Source organism: Orcinus orca, chromosome 21 (genome assembly GCF_937001465.1).
Source record: "Orcinus orca chromosome 21, mOrcOrc1.1, whole genome shotgun sequence".
Taxonomy (NCBI): Eukaryota; Metazoa; Chordata; class Mammalia; order Artiodactyla; family Delphinidae; genus Orcinus; species Orcinus orca.
The window spans coordinates 12208247-12215846 of NC_064579.1; positions in this window are offsets into that span (position 1 = coordinate 12208247).

A 7600-nucleotide genomic window follows, 5' to 3' on the forward strand; every position below is an offset into this window, starting at 1 on the left:
TCCTGGCTAGAGCTGATGGGATTAGCAGTGGGACTAACAAGAGTCTCAATCCTGAGAGTTTTGAATTGGGGCTGTGAGGCACTATTTAGTCATTCCTGCAGGGCAGTGAACGGAGGACGCGGAAACTAGGGAGTGAGGGCAGGCACGCCGGGTCAGGGGCACGCATGAGCAGTGGTGGTTGCTTCGCTGAGAGATCAGCAGAGCGGATAATTTGAGAGAACTCGAGCGAGGGAAGCTGGCTGCCGGCTTCCTGGGCCAGTCCTCTGTTGGTCCCAGCCAGGCTGGATGCCCTTGGATTCCATTAGCCACATCGAGAGCCTTCCATAAAGTCTTTTTCCCTTAAACTAGTGTGAAGTGATATCTTTATCTTGTGACCCAGAAAGCCTTGACTAGAAAAAAATGGTAACCAAAGCAAAATGCATAACTTAACCAGTAACTAACATTGAGAAAGAAATGTTAATGGAAGCAGACATTAAGAATGCATTAGTCATTTTTTCCCCAATGAAAATTTTAGAGCAGTCATTCTTAGCTTTTGCGGGGGTGGTAGTGGTTAGAATTCTTTAAGAAATTCACAGAAGTTATGGACCGTGACCATCTTTTTAGGAAAAAACCCATAGTTTGCATATAATCCATGGACCACAAGTTAATTAGTGTTTTGATTTGAGGCTTAATAAATGTGCATATATAGGTGTTATTTTCATTATACCTCCCAATTCGAGTATAAGCTTCATTATACCTCCCAATTCGAGTATAAGCTTCTTTCTGAGGGATAAAACCCGTGTTTCTCTGTAAAATTACTTTAATTCATTACCTGATGGCTCAATTAGTACTGTTCAATGCAGTTATTATTATCTGTTAAATTATTGGATGTATATTTTATCAAAATATTTTATAATGGGACTTCCCTGGTGGTCTGGTGGTTAAGACTCCACACTTCCAATGCTAGGGGCTAGGGTTCAATCCCTGTTTGCAGAACTAAGATCCCACATGTCATGTGGCCCGGCCAAAAAAACCAAATAAACCAAAACAAAAACAAACCACTCTATAATATTGAAAATACTTTTTTCAATTACTAAAATACTTTTTGCATGCAAGCCATGATCTGTGCCCCAAACATCATTAGTCATCAAAGAAATGCAAATCAAAACCATAAGATACCACTACTTCACACCCACTAGGATGGCTAAAATAAAACAGACAAATATTAACAAGTGTTGGTGAGGATGAGGAAAAATTGGAATCCTCATTCATTGCTGGTGGGAAGGTAAAATGGTGCAACCACTTTGGAATACAGTTTGGTAGTTCCTCAAAAAGTTAAACATAGAGTTACCAGCAATTCTTCTCCACTCCCAGGTATGTGTAAGAGAAATAAAAACTTGTCACACAAAAAAACTTGTGCATAAATATTCATACCAGCATTATTCATAATAGCAAAAAAAAAAAAAAAAAAAAACTAGAAGCAACCCAAATGTCCATCAACTGATGAACAGATAAACAAAATAAGGTATACCCATATACTGGAATATTATTCAGCCATCAAAAGGAATGAAGTACTGATACGTGCTATTACTTACACGAACCTTGAAAACATTATGCTAAGTGAAAGAAGCCAGTCACAGAAGACCACATATTACGTGATTCCATTTACATAAAATGTCTAGAACAGGCAAATCCACAGAGACTGCAAGTTGATTAGTGGTGGCCAGAGGTGAGAAGGAAGGAGGAAGGACTGCTAATGGGTGTGGGGTTTTCTTTTTGGAGTGATGAAAATGTTAAAAAAAAAAAAATTAGTCATGATGATTGTATTACTCTGTGAATGTATTAAAGACCACAGAATCATACACTTTTCTCATAAATCGCTCTTTAGTTTTTCCACTTGTCCATACCTTTATTGCTACATCCCAAGCTACCATCATCTCTTGTTAACAAAGTTTCTTTTCTGCCCTGTTTATTCATTCTTGCCCCTCTTCAATCTGCCACCCATGCAGCAGCAGGCAGTGCTGGGTTGCTCAACAGATGAACCAGGCTTGTGCTAACTACACGAGCAAAGCAGGCCACCAAAAAATTGAGGCGGGAAGACTGCCACCATGTCCTGCCTGCTGTCCACAGTACACAGGGGGGTGTTGCTTCAGGAACTTACTTCAGACATAAACTAAGAAACCAAGGCCCCCATCCAGTGGAGGATGTTGACTACATGCTGACCACAAGCATGTAGACCCCAGACTGGTTGGAACCAGAAGACTGATGATTAAGATTTCCAAAATATCACCCTGTTACCTCACCACCAACCAACCAGGAGAATGTCCATGAGCTGATGACCTGTGACCCTCGCTCCTAATGCTGCCTTAAACAAACCCTTGCTCCAAAGCATCAGGGAGTTCAGGTCTTTTGAGCATATGTTGCCCATTCTCCTTGCTTTGTGTCCTGCAAATAAACGCTGTACCTTGCTTCACCACAAAAAAAAAAAAGAAAAAAAAAATTGAGGCAAAATTTCTTGAAAAATTTTGTATTTTCTGCAATAGAAACCCCAGCTAAGACAATGAGAAAATGTCTCCCCTAACAAGTTCCGGGTTAGGTAGGCTCTAAGGTTAGGCTCAGCCATGTCTTGGAGCACCTATCTTTCCATTCTGCTGCCTCCCCTCATGGTGGTAAGGTGGCTGCCAGCAGCAAAGAGGCAGCCTATTCCCCTATACACATCCTGTGGCAGAAGGAAAATCTCCTCCCCAACTCTTAAGTCCTTCCCTGGGCTTGAATTAAGCAAATTTAAGTTACATGTGCAACTGTGGACCAGGGAAAGGGCAAACACGCATTGGCACCGACTGACTGAGGTTTACTTGTGGATTGGGTAGACAATTGAACAAAATTTGAGGATCTACTCAGAAGGATGAAGCGGGGATGGATGCTTGCCCCTGATCTAATACGGCTCTTCTTTTATGCAAAGCTTGAAATATAGGGAAGGGGCCCTTGTATACTGCAGAAAGAGGAAGGTGATTTAAGCAAAATGTCATTTACAGCATGACTTTTCCCCTTTCTTATTTCAATATTCAAAACTCAACTGCACTTGATTTTTTGTCGTCCAGCACAAACACACTTTAATAATTTATTTATAATTCAGTAAAGAGCTTTCTAATTTTTCTTACTGCATTATGATAAAGTTAAAATATAAAGGCTGACAGCGTATGGGATCAGGTGTGGGTTATTCTTTCCCCTATTAAAAAATATATTGAGGGGCTTCCCTGGTGGCGCAGTGGTTGAGAGTCTGCCTGCCGATGCAGGGGACGCAGGTTCATGCCCCGGTCCAGGAAGATCGCACATGCCGCAGAGCGGCTGGGCCAGTGAGCCATGGCCGCTGAGCCTGCGCGTCCAGAGCCTGTGCTCCGCAACAGGAGAGGCCACGACAGTGAGAGGCCCGCGTACTGCAAAAAAAAAAAAGTGGGTGGGCCTTGAGCACCAGTCCTATTTTTCACAGAGAACAGAGACTGGTTCAAAGGTCTGAATCACAGGAAAGTGGAGTTGGTTTAAGAAACAGAACATCTAAATTCAGAGACTTAGCCCTCAAACTCACATGAAGTTAGTGTGGAAGCTCTTTTGTGAGGGATGCTAACAAAGATTTGAGAAACCTTTCTTTGCTAGGTCCCTGGTGGGACCAGCAATGCTTCTCTGAGGGAGATGCCGTGCCCAAACCCCCATTTGGATGTGTGTAGCGTCACTGGTTCTACTCCTGGTAAATTCTCTAAAATGTTAAAATATATCTCCCTTTGAAGGGGGCAGGCGAGGAACTGTTTCTAGATTATGTTTAATAAAATATGTTTAAAGTAGCCTTAATATAGGTTGGATTACTAAGGATAATAAAATTCTCTAGGAGAACCCAATTGCTAGCCAAAAGCAGAAAAAATGATACTGTTTCCCTTCTGTGATAAAACAGCAGGCCTGCAGTGGAATTATAAAGTTCTAAGATTAAATTATCTTCATTTACCTTCATTAGCGGTTGGATTGCACACTAAGAAGTAGACACTAAAATGATAAAAGTGGTGGTGCTTTAGGGTGGGCCATGAAATTAGAAGTATTTCCTCTCTATCCTCTTAATGTCTAAAATGAAATTATATTACTTTTGTAAGTAAAAACAACAATAAAAATACCATCACAATTTACCACCACACTTAATTAGTAATAATAAGCAGAAGTAGTTCAAAGTTTTGGACAGAATGACCTGTAGCCTTATCATGAGAATCCCTCTTTGGGTAATTCTTACTGAATTCAGTGGGAAGACCAAACAATTCTTTTGAAATTTTCCTATTGTTTTGTCTCATGCGGTTTAAAAACTTTAAGAGAAACAAAAACTAAGCAAGACAAATCCACAGCTGTTTTCCTAACTAGTATTTAGGAAGCTCACCAAGCTATGGAATCTCTATCTTAAAAGGTTTAACCAGTCTTCCAAATGGCAGCATTGAAAGGGGTTAAGGTTATGAACTCCGGAGCTGAAATGCCACTTACCAGCTGAGTGACCTTGGATGATTACTAAACCTCTCTGTGCCTCAATTTCCACATCTGCAAAATAATGGTAATAAGATTACCTACCTGATTAAGAGTATTAAGTAAGTTAATGTGTAGTTAATAAGTTATGTGTAAACTGCTTTAAACAGTGCCTGGCATGTAATAGGTTCTATACAAGTTTAACAAATACATGAAAATTTTTAAAATGTCAGTGAGTTTACTAAGTACATACTTTAGCATTTCTGTATGATTTTCAACATTCTCTCATTCAACATCCATATCCTTCAAGATTTTTATTAATAATTTCTATTAAGCCTAGACAAGTTAAACTGATGCTTAATGAAATGTATGCTAAATTTAGGACAAGTAATCTAAATGTCTAAGAAGACAGGGTTTGGGCTTCCCTGGTGGCGCAGTGGTTGAGAGTCCGCCTGCCGATGCAGAGGACACGGGTTTGTGCCCCGGTCCGGGAAGATCCCACATGCCATGGAGCGGCTGGGCCCGTGAGCCATGGCCGCTGAGCCTGCGCGTCCGGAGCCTGTGCTCCGCAACGGGAGAGACCACAACAGTGAGAGGCCCGCGTACTGCAAAAAAAAAAAGACAGGGTTTATAGGTTATGAGATGAAGATCTTGAATGATGTCATGTGTGTGCCCATCAATAAACAGCAGTCCTTCTTAAAGCTTCCCCACAGCATGGGGGCCTCTAAGAGATGCTGATGGTGTACTAGGGAGGAACCCAGGTGGGAATGATGCGTGTGTATGCTGGCAGCTTTAGAACATGAACAGAAGTTCTTGGATGCTCCTCCCTTCAAAAGGTAGCACCTAATCACCCCCCCTTGAGTGTGAGATGGACTTAGGGACCTGCTTCTAACAGATAAAATGCAATGGAAGTGGTGGTGTGCAACATTAGAGACTAGGTCTTTCCTTGCTTGGATCTGGGAGAAGCTGAAGGAAGCTGAGGGAAGCCAGCTGCCCCATCACGAGGACACTCGGTAGCCATGTGGAGAGGCTCAACGTGTGCAGAGCTGAGGCCTCCTGCCGATGGCCATGTGAGGCAGCCACCTTGGAAGTGGACCTTCCAGACCCAGTTGAGCCTTCAGATGACTGCAGTCTGGCTTGAGTGAAACCTGAGGGGCACTGAGCCAGGACCACCAGCTGAGCCGCTCCTAGATTTGACCTGAAGAAACCACGCAAGAAGATAATACACATCTGTTGTTCTAAGCTGCTATATTTTAGGGTAATTTTCTACACTGCATAGATAAACCCCTACAGTGTGTGTTAATGGATGAAGAAGACAGCAGGGTAAAAAGTACCCTTTCTAGACCTGACACTTCACCTGGTGAAAACCCATCATCTTGACCCAAGAACTATCACCAAACTGCGATGATAAAATGGTTTCTTTCTTCTCCCTGCTTAGTTGCTACTTTTTATGTCATCAGCATGTCAGGGTTTGTCCTACCACTTAGCATAATTGCCTAGAATATCTGTGCTGAAGTTTGAGTATTGAATGCGGTCTCAGTGAGACAGAGACTGTCACCAGGAGAAGGCTGGGGGCCTGGCTATGGAGAAGTCCCAAAGAGTAAAGACTGCAATAAACTGTCTGGGCTTTGATTCTCTGTCCTGAAGGATCATAAACTATTTTATTAGAATATTCAAAACTCACAGACTAAACTGACGGACATGGAGGCAGAACTACACAAACTAAATTCACATGATACTGATGTATAAATCAGAAAGCTTCTCTAAGTTTACTATGTGCGGAATGGAATTCTGATGCTCTCATACAGAGCTGCCCCTTTTCCTGAATAACAGCTTAGAGTCCATATCGGCAATCAGAAGGTGGCTCAGTTAAGCTTGCAGTTAGAGGACAAAGTGGCAAGTCTTGAGGTATGCTCTTCCCAAGCCACAGCAAGTCTTCATAAACTGATACTATGGGAAGTAGAGAACACCTCTGGTTACTGAATGGCTCACATCTCTTGGATTCAGCACCTCCCCTCCGTGGGTTAACACTATATTCACACTGTCACTTTTGTTTCTCTAAACTCTTGGTAAATTGACATTTTCTTTCCTCAAATGAGTTAATAGTGATTAAAAGCCACAGTGTACCTGGGAAACGTTGAGGCTCTTCTCACATGATGATTAAACTAGTTTGACTCTCTGGGGATATCTTATTACCAAGTCCTCAGGAGGGATCTCACTGCTGTCCTCACATACTACCTGTATAGTTTGGAGCACAGGGCATTTATTAGCATATCAGAGCCTGTCCAGAGATAATATTTCAGAACTGGTACAGCATTTCAAGGGCAGTTTTGTAATTTCTGATCTTTTATCTAGAAATTTTCATGATCAACAAAATCCTAAGTTGATCACCAGGGGTTGAAAAATGAATAAAGAGCAGTTATCAAAAACAGGACATTTATGTGATGTTCTCATTTTTCAAACCACTATATGTAGTAGTACAGTTTTCTAACTTGAGTCATGAATATTCTTACCAAAATCAAGTCGTTCACAACTGGAACAAAGGCTAATTTGTACCAGTCAGTTTCAGAAATTCAAAAATAGTTTTTTACTATCCACAATTAAAAATTCATCTTGTAATAATTTACAATGGAAAAGAATCTGAAAAAGAATACATATATACGTATGACTGAATCACTTTGCTGTATACCTGAAACTAACATAACATTGTAAATCAACTATACTTCAATGAAAAAAAAAGTTTCAAGAGAAAATATTTTAGCATTTAATGTCTTAGTATTAATCAACATCTACTGATTCAAAAGTTAAAAAGTACGTCCCATTAAATGTATGCACTTGAATTATTAAAAAAACTTGGAATTACAATAAAATCCTCAATATTTTGCCCATTATGTAATTAGGTAAATAGAATTATGACAAGGTCGATAATTAGTGATTAGTAATATGCCAAAATAATTTCATACATTTATAAATATATCAAAATCTCTTCTAGTTTCATTGTTCTCAGAAACCTAAGAATACCACTCAATGGTCATTTTACTTGTCATTTTCATCAGACACCATTCTTTTTGATTTTGTATTCTACTGAATACATCTTTCCCTGATTACTTTTGTTTTACTGAAAAAA